Source organism: Pinus tabuliformis, chromosome 2_2 (genome assembly GCF_031772625.1).
Source record: "Pinus tabuliformis cultivar Carrire ecotype Pingquan chromosome 2_2, CPIR1, whole genome shotgun sequence".
Lineage (NCBI taxonomy): Eukaryota > Viridiplantae > Streptophyta > Pinopsida > Pinales > Pinaceae > Pinus > Pinus tabuliformis.
In genome coordinates this window covers 1,027,107,555-1,027,130,854 of record NC_142300.1, presented here as the reverse complement: position 1 = coordinate 1,027,130,854, position 23,300 = coordinate 1,027,107,555, and the positions used below count along the sequence as shown (strand labels likewise).

Here is a 23,300-nt window from a genome sequence, read left to right as displayed (position 1 = left end):
GTTTCTCATCTTTCTCATCTTCCTTCACTAGAACCACCATATTTTCATTTGTCAAGCTCTATTGATGAGCTATTCCTTCCAATATAGGGATGTGGTCACTCTTTTTGGGTCCCTTGCTTGTCTTCTATTGTGTTTTCCACCGCCACCTTATCCTCCTCCTTCTACGACTTGGTATCTAAGGTTTCTCCAACTTCTTTGATTGATTCTCCTCTCTATTCTCATTATTTTCTTCACTATAAAATCATTGTTGGTGTTTTTCTTCAGCTACGTTCTTTGGGTAATTTATTACAAAATGTTCATAAATGCACCAAGCCAAAGTGACACCTTAAGCACAATTTAAGGATGATATTCTACCATATGATCTATTAATAAAGCTATAACACATGGATAACATTTATTGGAAAGAAAAATCAACTTTTATTTCATACTTTTGGGAAAAGATTATCACCCTAAAATGTTAGTATTACATATTAAAGTCAAAGTCTCAGCCCTATACAAAGGAACAGAATCCAATCATTACGAGAAACTTCTTTCAAGTGTTTCAAAATTCAATCGCCGGGAACATATTTCACAAATGTGACCTACTTGTCTTTCATACTTTTTAATGGTTCTAACTTCTGAGTTCCTTGAAACTCACATCAGTCTACTGTCAACATCAAAACCAAAAGTTGTTCTTCCATAAGATTTCTTGCAAAAACAAAGATATTCCCACCAACACGCAATGCTGCATCTCCATCACTCTAGAATAGAAACTTGAAATCTGGAATTGCAGAAAAATCATATCAGTTGGAAGGCCTAGCTACAAAGCACGCAATGCTGCATCTCCATCACTCTAGAATAGAAACTTGACATCTGCAATTGCAGAAAAATCATATCAATTGGAAGGCCTAGCTGCAAAGCATTTCTGGGGTGTGTAGAGCAATTTCAACAAAAAACGTCTAGCAGAAACATTCTAGGGTACTTGATGTTTTACTAGCTCAAAATTATAATTAAATTAAATCAAATCTTTATTCTGAAATAATATAAAATTAGTATAAACCTGACTTACAATGATGGGGTTTACATAAACAATGTCGTGCCGTTCCAAAGTTGGGATTCCTCAATGTTTGACATTAATCAACATGCCATTTGTTCCCTTCCATTCAAAAGTTCAAGTTGGTTTCCTGATCAAGAAAGATCGATTGCATCCCTCCTTTTGAGCAACTCAATAATGATAAACTCAATAATGATAAATGACCGAATTAGCACTTTAACATATAAAAAGCAGAATTGTGAAAAAACATATGTTTTGTAATGTTGCTTCTCACCCATGCTTTTGTTCTCTTTAGAAAGTGATGTTCCTAGCGTTTCTCCAAAGGGAAATTTTGACAATTTGCCAAACTGGTGCAGCTATAAAGACAGCCAAAAATGTTAAAAATGAGCACTATAAAAGAAAGTGTCTTATGTGTCATGCAACAAGATCAGAACCGTCTTGTCAATAATCAAGCTTAACATACTAAACTTTTAACGCATCCATTCATGCTATCAAAGCAATACAGAATCTTGTATGAAACTTACCAGAGGTGAGCCTGCTCCACATGAAGAAGCTACGAGACAACTGACATATTCTCAGCATGTTTCTCCTTATTTCCGCGTGTCACAAGAGGCAACTTCTAGACCAATAGAGGATAGTATAGAGAAGCATTCAAGCCACTCCCAAATAGTGCTCAAACTTCATCTTGTATTACCAATAATCCTGACAAGAGCACGTTCCATTCCTAAAATGGTGAAAACGTATAACGTCCCTTACTACAATTTCACGTCCAACAATCTTAGAAATAAACTTGACAGCATTGTGACAGTCACCACATACACGAAGGTTCTTTATTATTCGAATAGGGGCCCCAGGAGGTGTGCTCATAAGCCCAAATGCAATGGCTAGCTTCTCACTGTGATGGTAGAGGACATGTTCCTTATGTTCATCCTCCATATCATGGAGGACAAAGTTTGTGTTCGGTACATAACCTGCCTCCTCCATTGGCCCGGCCAATGTATTCAACATTGCATGAACTTCCTCTATTTGTGGGTGTGATCTATCTTCTGACATGAATGCATGTACTCTATTCTTGACCTCAATCCAGCTGAACCCTGGCTTCTTTTTAGCGTCTCTGTCTTTCATCATTTTTCTAACCTTGGCTGCATCATCCCACCTGCCAGCTGCAGAATAGATATTTGAAAGCAGCACATATGCAGAAGTATTTTGCGGCTCCAAATCGAAAAGCAATTGTGCGACACGCTTTCCTATTTCTATATTGCCGTGAACTCTGCAAGCACTGAGCAGTGCCACCCAGATACTGACATCAGGTTCAAATGGCATCTTATTGATGAAATCTTCTGCCTCGTCTAGACGACCAGCACGACCAAGAAGGTCAATCATGCAGGCATGATGATCCATTCTTGGTGTAATGTTATGCTCATGCCTCATGGAATGAAAGTAATAATGTCCTCGATCTACTAGACCTGTATGGCTGCAAGCAGAGAGAACACCAAGGAAGGTTATGGCATCTGGCCTAATGCCTGTCAGTAGCATTTGCTCAAAAAGTCTCAAGGTTTCCACCCCATCCCCATGCTGAGCATGACCAACAATCATTGCATTCCATGAGACAACATCACGCTCAATCATCTTCTCGAAAACTTTCCGTGCATCTTTTATGCCTCCACATTTGGCATACATAGTAACCAGGGCGTTGACCACAGACATGGGTGACTCAAACCCCATACAGAAAATGTGGGCATGGATGTGTCTTCCATGCTCCAGAACTGCTAGGTTGGCACACGCACTAACAATGCTAGCAAAAGTTGCCTCATCTGGCTTCAAACCAGTGTGTTGCATTTGACAAAAGAGTTTTAGAGCCTCTTCACTATACCCATGCTGCACATACCCTGCAATCATTGCATTGCAGGAGATCACATCTTGTTCAGGCATTTTGTCTAACACTTGACGGGCATATTGTAGGCTGCCAGATTTAGCATACATGTCTACAAGAGCACTTCCAACGAACATATTTGAGTCAAAACCAGTCTGGATAATGTGGCCGTGAAGTTGTTTACCTTCTTCAAAAGCAGGTAAGCTGGAACTTACACTGAGAATGCTTGCATAAGTGAATTGATTCAGTTTCACACCTATCTGTTTCATTTGGAAACTAAGCTTTAAGGCCTCCTGATAATGGCCATTATGTGCATATCCTGCAATAATTGCATTCCATGAGATTAAGTCTCGTTCCTGCATTTTATCAAACACACATAGTGCATCTTCTATGGTTTGAGTTTTGGCATACATTGTAACAATAGCATTGCACACGGAAACTTGGGACTGGAATCCACTTCTGATAATGTACGCATGGACCTGTCTGCCAAACCTCAAATCAATGAGAATAGCACACGCATTGACGACACTGACAAATGTCAACTCATTTGGCTTCATACCGGTCTGGTGAATTTGATTAAAAAACCTTGTGGCCTCGTCCGCTTGCCCATTTTGGGCATATCCTGCAACCATGGCAGTCCAAGAAACAATATTTCGAACCGGCATTAAATCAAACATTTGGCGTGCACCATCTACTCTCCCACATTTGGCATACATATCAACAAGAGCAGTCCCAACAAATACATTTGACTCAAATCCAAGCTTAACAACCTGTCCATGAATTTTCCTCCCATATCCTAAATCCACCATGCTTGCACATGCACTTACAACGCTGGCTAAGGTGAACTCATCAGGTTTCGTGCCCATCCATTGCATCTGGCCATATAAATCCATGGCTTCAACCTGATCACCACATCGGGCATATGCCGCAATCATTGCATTCCAGGAAACTATGCTACGTTCATGCATTTTGTCAAACAGACACCGTGCATTTTCCACATACCCACATTTTGCATAACCTGTAAGAACCGTAGTCCATGAACAGACATCTCGTTCAGGCATTGTGTCAAACACTTGGCATGCATCCTTAATTCTCCCACACTTCACATACATGTCAATCATACAATTCCACAAATAGATGCTTGGCTCAAAGCCGGTTTTAACTATATGGCCATGAACCCTCTTGCCCTCTGCTAGGGCTCTGCTATTTCCGCACTCCAGCAAGCGACGAACATAAATATTAGGATCCACCTGAACAAACCTGCAATATGTAGAATTCAGAACACCTATATCATGGCTACTTCCCTGTTCTTCTTGGGGATAATCTTTGAGAGCATAACCAAACTCTCTCCGCTTATTCACCCAGTACCTACACTCTAGATGAAACACCAATGTATTCCAGATGCTTCTCTGAGTATGCTGATGGTGTCCGAGCTGTTTTAAACAGGTGAAATTCATAGCACTCAGTGCCATTCATCTTATCAGAATTTTACTTGCACCATAGAGCTTGGTTTACTATTATGCATTCAAACGTCTGACACCATTTACATTCAAAGTCTTGAATGATTATACACTGAACACCATAGCATGAATCCATGCCTATGCAGAGACTACCGTCATCGGTATCGGCACTGCAGTTAAATTGTACCATTGTTAAAAGTTCTAATGTTTATCATCAAAAAAAATTCAATACATTGAAGCTTTCTCAAAAATATCTATTAAATGGAATAATGTGAGAATTTCCGCAATAATTATATGAATACAGGAGTTCATTTGAATTTAATAAATATATGAATAAATGTGTTTATCTTGGGGGATTTTTGAATTTGATACATGGTGGTATGTTATTGTGTTTTGCTTTTGTGCATGTAGTTTTAGCTTGTTTAACTACTCTAGGTTTTGTGTCTACCATGTTAATGCAAACCATCTTTTCTTATTAGTAAATTAATCTAAGATCATTTTTCCTTCTATTTGGTAAATCTAGCATAGGTGCCTTTACATCATTGATTGCAGTCCCTCTATTCACATCTAGTGGAGGTTCTAATTCCACTACTAGAAGGATACGAAAAAAATTATTTTGGTGAAAAAATCTAATACGAAAAGGCCCCAAACATTTGATATGAAAGTGAATATAATAGTGTCCTCCAATCATTTATTGTTTTAGGTGGGGTGACAGTTGTTAAGTAAGCCATAGTCTTTTCATTAACTAGTGTCTAGTATTTAATTAAGTGATTGTTTAACTAGCATCCTCTCAATGTTGTTTTTTCGTTACGAGAGTTCTTACAGGGTGACATATGCATTAAAATTTCATTTTAGTTGATTCGATGTGTACGAGCATATGGATGTATCTGCACAACATCAGCATCAACATTTGTAAATCAGCGTGTTTCCCATTGCAATGTTGGGATTGGAATTTCAAATCTAGAAAACAATTGACTCGGAGAATTATACATTTGTAATAACAAATATGAATGACCACCAAGTGTCTAATGAAAGTGGCTGTACATGACCACTTAAAATATCTAGGTGATCATTTAAGTGGCATCCTTTCAATGTTTTCGTTCTCTCTCATGGCAGCTTTTATAGGGTGACCTTTCTGTTCAAGTTTTCTCTGGTTAGTAACTTTGTTCAATGTGTTTGGGCATATAGATATATCTACAAAGCAATGGTACCGGTGTGTTTCCCATGGCAATGTCTTGCTCAGGTGGATTGAGAATTCAAATCTACAAAATAATTCTCTAGTGGAAGTGTTGAATCTAGGTAGTTGTAATGAGATACACAGCCATGACCACCATGTGCTTGATGGAAGAGGTGGAACTAAATAGTTGGAATGAGACACATTAGCACGACCACCTAGGAGATTTGGGAAGAAATGTCATTGAAGCTTCATCACCATGTAGTCTACAATGAACATGATTAATGATTTTTGCAACAATCATATGTAAGTAGTATATCAATCAATTATTGATAAATTATTTAGTAAAAATTTAGGTTCAATTTTTAATTCATCGATCATTTTGCAAGAATTAACATGTAATGACTATCATTTCTTATAATGGACAAGTAATCACTTAGCAGGGGGATTAGATGGCTCTTAGTGATTATCATGATGATGATGTATTTGATTGTATTCAAATGAAGGGCTTGTGACTTGTCCATACTAAAGGTTGTGTTTCACAACGCATTCTGATGAGGATGAAGTTTCCAAATCTCATATGGCTCCTCTAGAAAAATCCAAGCTTTTGTAATTCGTCACATGTTGTCATCTCATGTTAGATAATACTTGCACTTTATTTTATTGTTTTGTTTAATGGGTTCTTTTCTGATACAACCTTTCTGCTTTCCAGAGGAAAGAATGCAAATTTCCTTGGATTCATAATCATGAGCTTCAGTGTCATTTGTTTCATGTAATGGAGGATTATTTTATTCAACCTCGTCGAAAAGTTCTAGAGACCAGTCGTAGAAGCCCTTCTCAAAAAAGATTTCACTAGCGTCGAAATTTTTCTTTGTCTCTAGAAACTCGACAGCGAAGTCAAACAATTCCAGCCATGGAATTTTAAATTTTGAATTTAATGGCATTGATCATTGTCAGGACAAGCGTGTGGGGATATGTCATTGCATCAGGCTTTGGAGCCCTGATATGGCGGTGCTACTGACATCATCCCTAGAAAAATTCAAAAGCCAAAGTGAACATTGCAAACTGCAAAAACATTTTGTGAATTTTTTTGTACGGCCGCAAACTAATATTGCAGCACATATCATATATGTCACTACAGTGACATAATAATAGTAGTCACATATCAAAGATTAAGATTTATTTTGAGGTAGTTATACTCTTTTTATCCTTCTAAATAAATTAATTAATTAAAAAAATATATCATATAAGCATGTTTCATATGAATATGAGTTATAGTTTTTTAAGCATGTGGTATTTGTAAACCGTAATATTGTAATAAAATACATTTACAAGTTAAAAAAAAAAATCATGATTAAGAATATTGTTACATGTTGTTTTAAATGTATATATGTTTGACTCATATATTAAATTTTTTTATAATTATTATTATTGTGCCAAGAGATGCACTCTAACCCAGTTTGGAAGAGATGTTTATTGGAAGTACTGAAGCAGGGGGGGCAAGGGTGTGAATCAATGTTTCACTTTTCTTACAATTTATTATCAAAAGCATTATCCAATAACATCACAGTAAAGGAACACAAGATATATATAAACAATTTATTTATATTACAACAAAAGCTACAACTTTCTTCCCTAGTTCCTCCCTGCCGCCTTATAGAATAAAAGATAAAATAAAAACTCTTGGGCTCACATACCATGGAAATGGTTCAATTTACAATAGTTTCTTACAATTTATTATCAAAAGAATTAACCAATAACATCACAATAAAGGAACACAAGATATATATAAACAGTTTATTTATATTACAAGGGAAGCTACAACTTCTAGTTTACCAGCTATAACCGGAAGGGCTACAACCTCATATTTACCAGTTGCCACTAGAAGGAAATGACAACCTCTTGAAGGAAGCTACAACTTCCTTCCCTAGTTCCTTCCCGCCACCATATAGAATAAAAGATAAAATAAAAACTCTTGGGCTCACGTACTAGGGAAAATGGTTCAATTTACAATAGTACTAAAATCAGAGTTATTTCAGTCTTCAAGTCTGCTCCAATATATATACTATTGTAACTTCGATATCAACTCTTCAATTTGTACAAGTCCTTAAGATTATGCATACCTCCAATAGTTGCTTATGAAAGCTTTATCACAAATGTACTATTTTAGTTCTCATAATACCTCAACATAGGCTTTGTTCCAAGTTTGAATCAAGACTTCAACCATTAGGGGAATTTTGAGGTCTAAAATGGGCCTCCTAAGGAAAATGTACAACCAAAATAAATTTTATAAGAACAAGCATGGGGGATGATTCACCATTTTTGGAGTAAAAAAGTAAAAATAAAAAATAATAATAATAAAATATTAAAATTGTTTTTTCAACTTATCTCCCTACGGTTTTACTCAAATTTAGAGCGGGAATACTCATTGGGTGAAATTAATTCCTCATCCAAGGAATACTCATGTTGCATACTTTCGATGGACCCTGCTACACGAAAAATGAGAAATACATGAAAAAGCATCATTGCAATCACGTTTTTCATGTATTTCTCATTTTTCTTGTAATAGTGTCCATCTAAAATATGAAACATATGTACTCCTTCAATGATGAATCAAATTTTTCATCCAATGAGTGTTTCTGCTCGAAATTTAAGTAAACCCATAGGGAGATAAGTTGAAAATACTAGTTGAAAAAATAGTTTTTCTTTTTTCCTTCTAAAATTTGATGATGTAATAAAATATTATTTAATTATTTCTACTATTATTCTATAATTTCCTTAGGATGCCCATTTTAGACCTCAAAAATCCCCTAATGAAGGACTCCTTCAATGTTTCTTGCTTCAAGACTTCTGCAAGACAACTATCAATGTTTGCCCCAAAAAAAGTTTGCGACAAAACCAAAGTCTGCTCCAGAATATGCACCAAAGTTCTACTACAAAAACTTATTTTTCCTCCCTTAAACCTCCTTCTAATGTTGCTTATATAAGCTTAGAAAATGATCTTAGGATGACCTTAGAAAAGTAGTTTTAAATCTTCCCTAACCAGGGTCGAATTCACCTCAAAGAGTTTCCTTAAGACAGGTTTGAATTCTACCTCAGGTATAGGTCCGCAATGGGCCTCATGAAACCCAGATTGGACCTAAGGAAACTTTCCCTAAAATAGGGTCAAATTTAAGACCCAAATAAGTTCAAATTAGCACTTCAAACCACATACAAATTGTCTTCAAATGGAGGCCAAAATTCTATCCAGCAATGCCTCAAATAGAAGATAGAAATAGGCTTGAAAAAAATTACCAAAATTATCTTGAGGTAACTTCACAACAATGTTCGATACTCCAATATTTCTCCAGATGATCTCAACCTTCTTCAAATATGCGTTTAGGGCTTGACTTGTGTAAAAAAGCAGAAGATCTATGACAATTCCATGCAACTTGTTGTACACTTTGGACGCCACGACTAGGGCATATATATACACATTGGAAGGGGGCTCTATATTGGGGCCAACCTAAACAACATAAGAATTTTCTTTTAAAAAGACATAACTATATCAAAGTTGACCTGAAGGAGAGGATCTGTTGTGTTTAGAGGACGCTTGGAGCACTCCAAAAAAAAAATTATTATCTTTCATACAATCTCTTTTCAAGGCTAATTAGAACACATGAGTTTAGGCCAAATTAAAATATAATTTTGACCTCCTTTAAGGTGCAACAATGCAGTATTGACACCATAACTTTGAGGGGCAAAATGTGATGTAGGAGCATCCAGCTCCGAGGAGACAGAAGGTGGTTGATTGTCTCGAAAAAGAGGAAAAAAACAAGCCGAAGACTACTTGTATTGCTGGACAAGTTATTAAACTTGTCATTTTTGGTTTTTTTTTTGTTATTTGTTTCATTTTCCAGAAGTCCGTTAAAGACTGTAGGATTACAGTTGTGAACTGTTTTAGTTTAGGAAATAATTAGCAGTTAGTTATTATTTAAAAAAACAAAAAACAAAAAGAAAAAGAACCGGCTAACAGTTGGGCAGATTCTGGTTGAACAGTTCAACCGAAAACAAGAAGCAGTTATACCTTACAAGTATTAAAACAAAGGAAAAATAGTTGAAGAGGAGAATCTCCAGTACGAAGAAACAGATAGGAAAACAGTCTTCTGTAATAAAGAAAAAAAATCATTTTCTTTGCCAACTAAGAATCCATTGCCAATTATTTCATACATTGAGTTCTATGTCCATTTCATAATTCCTTCTACTGTGAATAAAATGCATTTGAAACAATAGAACAACAAGCTGTAACAGGGTTTACACAAGTCGAAAAGGGAAAAGCATTGCATACAGGAAACCATTTCCAGCAAAGGAGGGAGAACCATTCAACAGTCACCGACGAACGACCAGGTAACGAATACGATGCCTTCAAACCATTTACAAAAATAATACAAGTACTGAAAGCAAATGTGAAACAGTTTAATTCAATTAACCTGTTAACCACCGTCCATTACAAGCAAGAGCGCACAGAAAGATTTTCTGAGCTAGACAGCACTCAACAAAAACAAATTTCTTTTAAACGAAACCTCTTAAGCTAAATACAACAGAGCAGGGCTATTCGAGCCATAAAGGACAGAGTGGAACACGAACCCAACTACAACTCAGGTGACTGTAACTATAAAGGAACGAGAACCAGGAATATCAGAACCCATCACAAACTAACAATCAAATCGTGGTCGGAAAGACCCTACCCGTTGTGTGAGTCTGGGCAGTTTTGACCTGCTCCCCGGAGATTGCAAAGAAAGCAAACCCTCAGCGGCCAGCCACCTTAAATAACCTGCAAACAGAGGAGGACAAGGGTTAGTGCAGAACCGGAATGAGAGAATGAGCTAACACAGCAAACGAAACAAAGCCATAAATACATTGGCGCTTACCTGTGGTTGATAAGGCGGCATTGCAAAGCCGAAACCGACAACCAGAGCCTGATGACAAGGAACAAGTCCGTAAGAGTCTGAAACAGGTGCGAAGGCAGAGTATGGCATAGAACAAGTGCATACCTCGGAGGCAAGGTCGAACGAATCAAGCCAGAAGCGCGGAACTGGAGGTTACCCTGTCACAGTTAAAAACCAACAAGTTAACAGAGCCGAGAAACGAACCCATGCGACAGAAACAGTCCAGAGTAACAACAACCATACCATAGCACAGGGCAGGGAACTGACGGTGTTGTCGCCCTCATAGAAGCTCAACGCACAGAACAGAGGAAGCCCGGAGGCACCAACATACCTCGGCAGAGCAGAGCTAAGAGTCGAGCACAATGAACAAATGAAAATGACAGCCAAACGAGGGTAGGGTTTGTCAAAAGGCGGGAGCGGCCAGACCGAGGAGGCCGACAGGTGGCGACCCAAGACCAGTGAGGAGGGACAGTAATCAATACAAGCAGATTGCAAGTGAATCCAAATCCACGGAGGGTTTAATATCACCGCACCGTAACAAGACATCTAATATAACCATAGTTTAATCACCGAAGGGACAGGAGGGACCTGTAACCTTAGCACGGTTACCAACTACGTTCGCATTAACTCCCACACGGTTGAAACAACACTACGCAACATTGGAGGGCTGGGCCATCAAAAGTGGTATCAGAGCAGGTTTGCCGAATAGGAACAAATGGAGGTTGGCAGAAGAGGAATAGGAAGAGGAAGAGCAGTCCGGAGAATAGCAGAAGAGGGACTCCGTGAGGAGATTCGCGTTTTGCGTGAAAGATTGGCAGTAGTAGAAGCTGGGGGAAGGAGAGACCCAACAGATGATAGTGATGAAGATGTGGCAGAACCAGAAGACGAGTTTGAAGGGGTGACACCGGAATTCCAGTTATTAAAGTCAGTTTTGTTGTCCAGTCATAAGCCAAAGCACGAGCTACCCACTTATGACGGAAGTTTGTCTGCAGATGTGTTACTAGATTGGTTGAGTGAAGTAAACAAATATTTTGAGTTTGAGGAAACCAGCGAGGACAAGCAGGTGAAGTTCGTCGCCACAAAGTTGAAAGGACATGCGTCCTTGTGGTGGGACAGCATTCAGGCAGAAAGGAAAAGGCTACACAAACAGCCTATAAAGAAGTGGACCAGGATGGAAGCAAAACTGAAGGAGAAGTTTCTGCCGAAAGACTATCAGATCATGTTGTATAGGCAGGTACAGAACTTGAAGCAAAGAGGGATGACTGTTAAGGAATATACAGAAGAGTTCTATAAGCTGAATCTGCGGGCAGGGTATGTGGAAGATACCCCAGAAAAGACAGCCAGATTCGTGAATGGGTTGAGGGGGGAAATACTGGATGAAATCGGTATCCTCTCACCCAGAACTTTGGATGAAGCATACCAGTTTGCACTAAAGGCGGAGGAGAAAATTAACAGGAAACAGAATGCCAGGAGAGGAGGCGGAACTGGTAGGGGGAAAGGGAAGGTTTTTGGCAGAGGCAGAGGTGCAGGTTCAAGTGAAGAAGGCAGCAGTTCTAAGTCTGCAGGAACAGCAGAGAAGGACAATAGCACTAGAGGAGGACGACCGGCCCAGCGAGGGCGAGGAAATGGTCGAGGCAGGGGAACTGTCCAGTGCTATCGTTGCCACAAGTGGGGACACAAGTCGTATGACTATCCTGAAGGTGAACCAGTAGGTGGGAGAGGAGCCTATGTTGCCCAGCCAGAGGATGCTGAGGCATCACCTCAGGAAGTGGAGAACGCACCAGAGACGGGTGAAGCTTTGGTGTTGAATAAGGTGTTGTTGAAACCAGCAAAAGAAATTGCAGAACCTGACCAGCGAAAGGCTTTGTTCCGAATAGTTTGCAAGTCACAGGGTAAGTGCTGCAAGCTGATCATCGACAATGGAAGTACCGACAATTTAGTGGCTGTAGAGATGGTGGAGAAACTGGGATTGAAAAAGCTGAAGCACCCCACTCCCTACAAAGTGTCATGGCTGCAGAAAGGACATCAACTGTTAGTTGATGAATAGTGTGAGGTGGAGTTTCAGATAGGCAGGTATAAGGATAAAATTATTTGCGATGTTATGCCAATGGATGTCTGTCATATACTGCTAGGACGACCCTGGCAGTTTGACAGAAGCGCAGTTCATGACGGGAAAAAAAACTGTTATAAGTTTGTCAAAGATGGGATCAAGCACACGCTTGTACCCATTAAAGAGGAGAGTGCAGCTGAAACCAGTGGGGTAAAAGCATTATTGATGGGCGGAAAATAATTTATAAAACAGATTGAAGGCAGTGATGTAAATTTTGTTGTCATAAGAAGGCCAAAGGCAGTGATACTGCATACAAAAATTTCCGACTTGCCCGAGGGAATCCAAAATATGTTGCAGGAATTTGGAGACATCGTGGTGGATGACCTTCCGAATGAACTACCCCCCAGGAGAGGTATTAGTCACTGTATTGACTTTATACCAGGGGCCAGTCTGCCAAATAAAGCAGCCTATCGTATGAGCCCTAAGGACCACGAAGAAATTAGGAAGCAGGTCCAGGAGTTGTTAGACAAAGGATTGATTAGAGAAAGCATGAGCCCCTGTGCAGTACCGACCGTTTTGGCTCCAAAGAAAGGAGGAGAGTGGCGAATGTGCACGGATTCTAGAGCCATTAACAAAATTACTGTTAGGTACAGATTTCCATTGCCGAGAATGGACGATATGATGGACTGTTTGAGTGGGGCGGCTTATTTCTCGAAGATTGATTTGAAGAGTGGATATCACCAGATCCGAATCTGGGAAGGAGATGAGTGGAAGACAGCTTTCAAGACAAATGAAGGGCTGTATGAGTGGCTGGTGATGCCATTTGGGTTGAGCAACGCTCCCAGTACTTTCATGCGCCTGATGAATGAGGTGCTGAAGGAATTCATTGGGAAGTTCGTAATAGTTTACTTGGATGACATTCTGATTTTTAGTAAAACTAAGGAAGAACATTTCAGGCATGTTCGAAGTGTGTTGAGGAAGCTGCAGCAAAACAAGTTGCTGATCAATCTGAAAAAGTGTACTTTTTTTCAGCGGGAGTTAGTGTACCTGGGTTTTGTAATTGCGGAGAATGAACTGAAGATGGACCCAGAAAAGGTGGCAGCTATAGTTAGCTGGCCTTCTCCAAGAAGTTTATTTGAAGTCCGAAGTTTTCACGGACTAGCAAGTTTTTACAGGAAATTCATCAGGAATTTCAGTGAGATCTACGCACCCATGCTGGATACGATCAAGAAGGAAAATCAACCTTTTCACTAGACCGAAGCAGCGGAAAATAGTTTTCAGATTTTGAAAAGGAAGATTACCGAAAGGCCGATATTGAGGCTGCCTAACTTCAACAAACTTTTTCAAGTTCGTTGTGATGCCAGTGGTACAGCCATTGGGGCAGTGCTTAGTCAGGAGGATAGACCAGTCGCGTATTTCAGTGAAAAGCTAAACGAGAGTAGACAGAAGTACTCAACCTATGACAAGGAGTTCTACGCAATTATACAAGCGTTAAAGCATTGGAGACATTACCTGTTGGGTAATGAGTTTGTTTTATTTACGGATAATTCTGCATTACAGTACATCATGCAGCAACATAAATTGAACCATAAGCATGCAGCATGGGTTGAGTATCTTCAGAATTTCACGTTTGTATTGAAACATATTAGTGGGCAAGCGAACAAGGTGGCAGATGCGCTGAGTAGGAGGACCCTACTCTTACAGGAAAGTACAATGCAAGTTTTAGGCTTTGAGCACCTGAGGGAACTGTATCAAACAGATGCAGATTTTAAGGAGGCCTATGAGGCCTGCCAAAACCCTCTGTTGAGAAATAGTAGCCCATGGTTGGACTACAATTTACAGGAAGGGTTGTTGTTTAAGGGAGGACAGTTATGTATTCCCAATTGCTCTATGCGAGAGAACATTATTAAGGAAAAACACAGTGGGGGTCTGGCTGGACATTTTGGTATAGACAAGACATTTTCACAGGTAGGGCATTTCTATTTTTGGCCAAAGTTGCAATGGGATGTACAGAGGTACGTAAGTAGGTGCAAGATTTGTCAACTAGCAAAGGGTCACAGTTAGAATACAGGTCTTTATTTACCATTACCCATTCCGAGCAGACCGTGGGACTCCGTCAACTTGGATTTTGTTCTGGGCTTGCCTAAGACACAGCGGGGTTTCGATTCAGTAATGGTAGTGGTAGATCGATTTTCAAATATGGCGCACTGTATACCTTGCAAGAAAACCAGTGATGCTACTTATGTAGCACATTTGTTTTTTACCGAGATCGTTAGACTGCATGGTCTCCCAAGGTCCATCATCTCCGACAGGGATGTAAAGTTCACCGGACATTTTTGGCGAACCCTGTGGAAAGAGTTGAACACCCAGTTACAGTTCAGCTCCGCTTACCACCCGCAGACCGATGGACAAACTGAAGTGGTAAACCGGAGTCTGGGGAATTTTCTACGGAGCTTGATAGGTGAAAATTCACGGATGTGGGACCATGTACTTGCTCAGGCGGAATTCGCATATAACGATTCACCTAATCGCAGCACCGGTTATAGTCCCTTCCAGATCTTATTCGGCATGCATCCACGCGGAGTGCATGAATTACGAGATTTGGGAAAGCTCAAAAAACGAAGTGCTGATGGGGAAGATTTCGCCCAAGCAATGAGCAACTTACATGAGCAGGTAAAGCTAAAATTGCAGGACAGTAGTCAAAAGTATAAGCAGCGAGCTGATTCAAAGCGTCGGGAAGTTCAGTTCAACGTTGGAGATGAAGTCCTTGCGTATTTACGTAAGGAACGGTTTCCAAAATGGGAATACAACAAGTTGAAGTATAAAAAGATCGGTCCTTGCAAAATCATTCGCAAGTTTTCTGCAAATGCCTATGAGCTACAGTTGCCACCAGGGATCGGTATTTCTCCCATCTTTAACGTGGCAGATCTGTTTCCCTATGTCGCTGATCCGGAAGACAGTGCAGCAGCAAAGCCACCACGGAACACCAGTTGTGAGGAAAGTTCATGGATGAGACAGATGCCAATGGCACAACCCCTTGAGATCGAGAGGATCCTTGACACACAGGTAGCCAGGCGCACACGCAGGAAGGAATATCTGCGGTACTTGGTCAAGTGGAAGGACCGTCCGATAGAGGACAGTTCGTGGCTCGACGCAACGCAGATACAGAAAGCAGGCTATTCTGTCGACGACCTCATGGAACGGAGCCATGACTTTTTGCCACCCCGGGAGCCTGATGCAGGAGCATCCAGCTCCGAGGAGACAGAAGGTGGTTGACTGTCTCGAAAAAGAGGAAAAAAACAAGCCGAAGACTACATGTATTGCTGGACAGGTTATTAAACTTGTCATTTTTGGTTTCTTTTTGTTATTTGTTTCATTTTCCAGAAGTCCGTTAAAGACCGTAGGATTACAGTTGTGAACTGTTTTAGTTTAGGAAATAATTAGCAGTTAGTTATTATTTAAAAAAAAAAAAAACAAAAAGAAAAAGAACTGGCTAACAGTTGGACAGATTCTGGTTGAACAGTTCAACCGAAAACAAGAAGCAGTTATACCTTACAAGTATTAAAACAAAGGAAAAATAGTTGAAGAGGAGAATCTCCAGTACGAAGAAACAGATAGGAAAACAGTCTTCTGTAATAAAGAAAAAAAGTCATTTTCTTTGCCAACTAAGAATCCATTGCCAATTATTTCATACACTGAGTTCTATGTCCATTTCATAATTCCTTCTACTGTGAATAAAATGCATTTGAAACAATAGAACAGCAAGCTGTAACAGGGTTTACACAAGTCGAAAAGGGAAAAGCATTGCATACAGGAAACCATTTCTAGCAAAGGAGGGAGAACCATTCAACAGTCACCGACGAACGACAAGGTAACGAATACGATGCCTTCAAACCATTTACAAAAATAATACAAGTACTGGAAGCAAATGTGAAATAGTTTAATTCAATTAACCTGTTAACCACCGTCCATTACAAGCAAGAGCGCACAGAAAGATTTCTGAGCTAGACAGCGCTCAACAAAAACAAATTGATTTTAAAAGAAACCTTTTAAGCTAAATACAACATAGCAGGGCTATTCGAGCCATAAAGTGACAGAGTGGAACACGGACCCAACTACAACTCAGGTGACTGTAACTATAAAGGAACGAGAACCAGGAGTATCAAAACCCATCACAAAGCTAACAATCGAATCGTGGTCGGAATGACCCTACCCGTTGTGTGAGTCTGGGCGGCTTTGTCCTGCTCCCCGGAGATTGCAGAGAGAGCAAGCCCTCGGCGACCAGCCACCTTAAATAACCTGCAAACAGAGGAGGACGAGGGTTAGTTGTTGGAAGTGCAGAACCGGAAGGAGAGAACGAGCTAACACAGCAAACAAAACAAAGCCACAAGTACATTGGCGTTTACCTGTGGTTGATAAGGCGGCATTGCAAAGCCGAAACCGACAACCAGAGCCTGATGACAAGGAACGAGTCCGTAAGAGTCTGAAACAGGTGCGAAGGCAGAGTATGGCATAGAACAAGTGCATACCTCGGAGGCAAGGTCGAACGAATCAAGCCAGAAGCGTGGAACTGGAGGTTACCCTGTCACAATTAAAAACCAACAAGTTAACAGAGCCGAGAAACGAACCCATGCGACAGAAACAGTCCAGAGTAACAGCAACCATACCATAGCACAGGGCAGGGAACTGACGGTGTTGTCGCCCTCATAGAAGCTCAATGCACAGAACAGAGGAAGCCCAGAGGCACCAACATACCTCGGCAGAGCAGAGCTAAGAGTCGAGCACAATGAACAAATGAAAATGACAGCCAAACGAGGGTAGGGTTTGTCAAAAGGTGGGAGCGGCCAGACCGAGGAGACCGACAGGTGGCGACCCATGACCGGTGAGGAGGGACAGTAATCAATACAAGCAGATTGCAAGTGAATCCAAATCCACGAAGGGTTTAATATCACCGCACCGTAACAAGACATCTAATATAACCATAGTTTAATCACCGAAGGGACAGGAGGGACCTGTAACCTTAGCACAGTTACCAACTACGTTCGCATTAACTCCCACACGGTTGAAACAACACTACGCAACGTTGGAGGGCTGGGCCATCAAAATGCTAGCACTAAACTCATCCTTGGGGCATCAAACTTCAAAAATCAATATCTCTCCAACCAAGAGGACCAACAAGATGTGCCACCTACCAAACAAAATGACATGAAAACAACTACCAATTTAGGATATCCTTGAACCAAATTCATTGTCTCTTGCATGCATATTATCAGACAATTGTTGGTCCATTCACCCTTTGACATCACTGACAATTTTCCAACAATGTTCTAATGTCATGTCCTTTCCTATAAACATTTTAATTCAGTCAAACTACATAAAAATAAATATATTATTATTATTATTATTATTATTATTAAAATTGAAGTAAAATAGTCAATTCATTGTTGGTTGTTTTTGGACTCCAATATTTGACAACCCATAGTTCTGCCAATTGTATTCTTATGTAAGAAAGAACACCCACACACACATATCATCAGCCTAGATCCATCTTAACTTTGAATCTAAGTGCCAAGAGGGATCAAATCTCTTGAGTTAAAAACCTCTTTTAGAGTGAAAAGAGATTTGATCCCTCTCGATGCTTGGTAGATCTTGAGTTTGGATCTAGGCTAGTTGATAATAATAATTTAAAATAAATTTATTGCATTGATAAGCACTCTCCAACCGAGTATGGAAGAGATTTTGAAATGTCCTATCATGTGTTGTTATGTAAACATTTTGCCACGCCAAATTACATAAAAATAAAAATAATATAATATAATATAATTAATAATTAAAATAAAATTAAGGTAAAATAGTCAATTTACCATTGTTTGTGCTCCTGGTTTAGAAAAATTGTGCTCTTACCAATGGTATTCTTATGTAAGAAATCTAATATACCTACAAACCTTTGGCAATGGTAACAAGTAATAATTATTTTAATTTAGTTTAATTGTTACCAATCAAGAATTAGTTTTTTTTCCAGAGGAAAAAAACATCATAGATTATATTGAGACAATATAAAAACCATCATAGGTTACAAAAGGGTGGCAAGAGATCCCACGATCCAAGACATCTCGAGAAACAAGCATAAGTCAGCTGTCCGATAAGGCACCTTGTACAGAAAGACAAATACCTCATCATGAAAGCATAAAGAACTGATAATACAGGAGCATCCATATTACAAAACATATACATGAGGTTCAAGAACATAGCAAAAATGCACCGAAAAAAAAAAAAAAAACACACCAGGAGAAGCACATTCCAAGAACGGCCAGGACATCACAACCAATCAAGAATTAGTTACAAAACTAATTCTACACATTCCTGAAAATAAAAGGGAAAAAGAACAAGATTTGCACTCACTCAGACTCAGTGAATTTCAATTCTAAACTAAAATTCCAAAGTACGTTGATCCTACATAGCTATCACTCAAACTGGAAAAATGAGGCGAAGGAAGCCATCGACTTCTAAAATCAACAATTTCAAAAAAATCGTGATGAGATGTAATTCTGATACATCTGTGGATTTTGCCAAACAATTAATCAAATTAATTGAAATATCCCTTTAGAATTATATTTAACATTGATTAATTATCCCAGCAAGAATTAGTTACAGAACTAATTTTAATAGTGGTAAAAACTAAATTGTCTCGGCAAGAAAAGATTAGGGGGCAATCAAAATAACGACTGCATCAATGATTCTTGGAAGAGGAATGAGTCACTAATATAGAGAGTGTGTCAGTAAACTTAAAAGAGATGACCAGTAGATATTACAATGGCAACACCCATTAGCTCACTCAAAAATCTCGTAGCAAAATCAATTGTGAGGCCAGTTTACTTAGTTGATTTGCTACAGTGCCTTGAGGGTCGATGATAATATTGATTTATGCATTTTTGTGATCTTATTTTGAAATATCATCGAATTTTCCCACACTCCTTTGTGAATTTTATTGTCCATACCACATTCTGTAGCCATAGTTAGGGTTGAATGGACAGTTATACAGTCCGCTTGAAGCCCTGCCTGTGGAGAATTGAACGTCAGATGCAATTATAACGCTTCCTATAGATAGTGTGTTAGGGATTCCCGAATCCTCTCAATCTCGTGCTGGTATATGAGTCGTTGGTATAAAAATACAGTATAGACATTGTTGACATAGGACAACATATGGAGGTGAAGGCTAAGGGAACGAAGGGCAACATGTGCATAGCTGCTGCACAATGGAGAAGAAGTTGCATTGATAAAAAGGTAAGTAATTATGCACTACGGGAAAAGAAACTTGATAATTTGTTTCTCTTGAAAGAGTAATACTTTGCATTTGAATCATTGTTGCATTGATAAAAAGATGAGTAATTATGCACTTCTTGGAAAAGAAACTTGTTATTTTGTTTATCTCTGGAAAGAGTAACACTTTTCATTTGAATAATTTACCTATGTTCTTGAAATAAACAAAAAGGAGTGCATATGCTTGTTATTTTGTTTATCTCTGGAAAGAGTAACACTTTTCATTTGAATAATTTACCTATGTTCTTGAAATAAACAAAAAGGAGTGCATATGAATTGTTGTAAAAAAGATTAGCCACATTTATTCCTGGAGAGACATCATGGTAAAAGAAAAATTCACTATGCTAATCTTTAAAAGAATCCATGTCACTTCTCAAAATAAATGTAGGAATTGTGTGCGAAAAGATAATATATATATAAGTTTATATGCAAAAAAATAGCATAATGTTTATGTATTAGATTTCTAAAGAGAAACATTGGACTCTTCAAGAGAAAGTGTGCTTATGTGTATAGGAATAATATCTATTATATTTGATCTACTGAAAATGAATATGTGAATTTACATGCATGGGAAGCTTGAGATAAGTAACTTTCTTGAAAAAGATTTCACATAAAACATTTGCATAAAAGATAATTGATTGTGTTATTTGAGAAGGATTTGTTATTCATGTTATTTCTTGAGGAGATATTGCATATTTATATCATGTGTGAAATGATACAAAGAGATTGTGTAATGCATGCACAATCGCTGGCCAGTTAGCTATCTTGTGGAAAAAGAATAGTTCGTGGTGCTAGAAATAATAAAAAAATATGAGAAGAGAAAACATGAACTTGTAATTGCATGTTTTATTGCATTAAGCTTCCTTTTGGAAAATTCTTTAGAGAAACATATGCACTTGCATGCATGGAAAAGAATAGTTTTGGTATTAAATTTATGGAGGAAAGAAAGGTGCAATCACATAATATTTATGGTGTTAGCCTTATTTTGGGAAAAATAATATGCATTTGCACGCATAAGGGGATTAACTATGGTATTAGCTTTCTTTTGGGAGAAGATTATGTATAGTTATTGGGTTAGATATTTTGGTAAGAGGAAAATGTCAGTTTCCATACATGAAAAAATGGATGTTATGCATTTGATCCCTTGGAAAAGAAATGTGTTTTTCCATGCAAGATTTAGTTAGCTTCCTTTAGAAGGAAATATATACTTCACATGCAAGAAGAACAAGCTATCATGTTGTATTCTCTTGGAGTGAACAAATAGTTGCATACAAGAAATTATAACTATTATGATAGCTTTGTTTGAAATAGAGCTTGCATTTTCATGTATAATAGCCATTGTGAATAGCTCTCCCATGAAAAAGATGTTTTGGGAAAAGAACATGCATTCACATGTATAAAAATAAAATCTATTACATTAATTCCTTTGGAAAAGAAAACATAATAGTATGCACAAAGAAAATTGCTTGTGGGGCTACATCTTTTAAAAGATTGTTATTCATTTTCATGCACAAGAACAATATCTAGTATGTTAGCTTTCCTTTGGAAAGAATATGAAATTTCATGCAAGAATAACAACTATTGTGAAAAGTCTACATATTCGCGTGAAAAATGTAGCTAATGTGCTACATTTCCTTTAAAGGAATCTAGTCAGTTGTAGTAGTTTTGCCTTTGGAAAAAGTGTGTGCTTATGCAAGGGGAGTAATAGTTATAGACATCCTTCATAGTGATATGCTTGTTACTAATGCGTGTGTAGTGATGTTAAAGAAGGCACTTCATGATATTTTGTTTATATTTTATGTATGCACACAAATAGATGTTGAAGTGTCACTAATAAAGATTGATTATTGGTTGATTAATATTTTATCTAACCATGATATCAAAGATTGCTGACGATAATAATGGCAGGAAAGAATGGTGACTTATGTAAAGGTTAGTTCATTGTTAACAGAGTGAAAAGTAAAGATTTGTTTATCCATGCAGATTGAGGAATGTCAACTACAAGATAATCCACTTATGGGAACAACCAAGCCACAAAGACAAAAATTGAGGATTTATGGGTAAATGATATCATGATGTAATAGCTTCTAGTTAAATATGTTGTATTTAAATGATAATTCATTGTAATATTTTATTACGTTGGTCAAGGGATGGACTCCCTTATAACCATTGAGTGAGGGGTGAACAACCTCATGAGCATTTATTAGTAAAATTAAACATTTGTTGATTTTCACCCTACGAGGCTTCCAGGGTACATCGATGTCTATTGATGTGGTTGTTTGTTGTGTCATTTTATGATGTTGATTCATTGCATGATGTGACGTTTATATTATCAAATATGTGATTAACCAACTGAGTTAAAAGAATCATGGAATTAGTGTAAGGTTACATCAAGAAGTTTAAGTTAAAATGTTATAACGGTGACAGTTAATGGTTGTGTCACTTACTATTCCTTTACTAAAGATTACTATGTAATGATGATGGTTTATCTAACGGTAATTGATGGAATGTAGAAAATAATTCAAAATGCTACACATTGGCGAATGCTATAAAAAAATTCTAATTCCATGCATTTTCATGCAAGGTTACCAGGGGATGTTACAAGAAGTTATGTGTGTGTGTGTGCGCGCGCGTGTGTGCGTGTGTTAATACTAGATATACCAAGCGTCCAAGAGGATCAAATCTCTTGAGGTGTGTGTATATATATACCAAGCATCCAAAAAGATCAAATCTCTTGAAAATATTTATAAAACACAATAAATATTTTAGAATAAACTAATAACTAATATTGATCAATATTGTTATTAATGTAAATATTATTGAATTCAATGATACATGAACTAGCAACAAAATTAGTATCAAAATTGGACAAACTTGTCATGGCTACTCATAAGTCTCTTTGGAAATTTTCATTCCAACATGGTTTTATTCACCTTAAAAAACTGGATATCCATGCCATGGCTACTCATAAGTATTTTTGGACAATTTCATTCCAACAACCTTGTTAAAGATAGAGGATAAATGTGCTACATAAAAAGTGGTCATCAATTAAAATGTTGAAATTTATAGCAATGATTTAGCTGTACATACATGTATGTGTGTGCGCCTATAAAGATCTATTAACTATTTTTACAACCATGAGTTAGAATAACATATCTTCAATGAGTAATGGTGGTCGTAGGACTCGAGCTAAGTGGCATGTCAATCAATAATAAAGGCTTTCTTTAATGATGGACCATATCCTATTGGCATCCTTGAGGTAGACAACATTTGTTCACAATGAATGCCTCATATTTATTTGTCAACCATCGCATTACATCTAGTATATTGATCTTGTTTTCCTTCAACATACTCTCAAAGTTTGGTCGTGCATAATTGATCTGAAATGATCATAACTAAAAACTAATGTAGAATTGATTAACCATTAATGATTTGAATGTTAGCTGAAGCACGCAAACCGAG

General features: G+C 38.2%; 1 pseudogene across 5 annotated transcripts; it reads right to left on the bottom strand.

The window, feature by feature from the left end:
* Positions 1–410: 410 nt before the first annotated feature.
* On the bottom strand, positions 411–4,619 carry LOC149196841 (putative pentatricopeptide repeat-containing protein At3g13770, mitochondrial pseudogene; annotated as a pseudogene). Of its 5 annotated transcripts, none has more exons than XR_016254683.1 (4): positions 1,558–4,619; positions 1,308–1,389; positions 1,049–1,192; positions 411–852 (listed from the first exon to the last, which is right to left on the bottom strand). The product of XR_016254683.1 is annotated as a putative pentatricopeptide repeat-containing protein At3g13770, mitochondrial pseudogene, transcript variant X4 (transcript). The 5 variants fall into 5 exon arrangements; XR_016254682.1 differs by having other exon boundaries at positions 1,064–1,192; XR_016254681.1 differs by having other exon boundaries at positions 1,049–1,163.
* Positions 4,620–23,300: the final 18,681 nt, after the last annotated feature.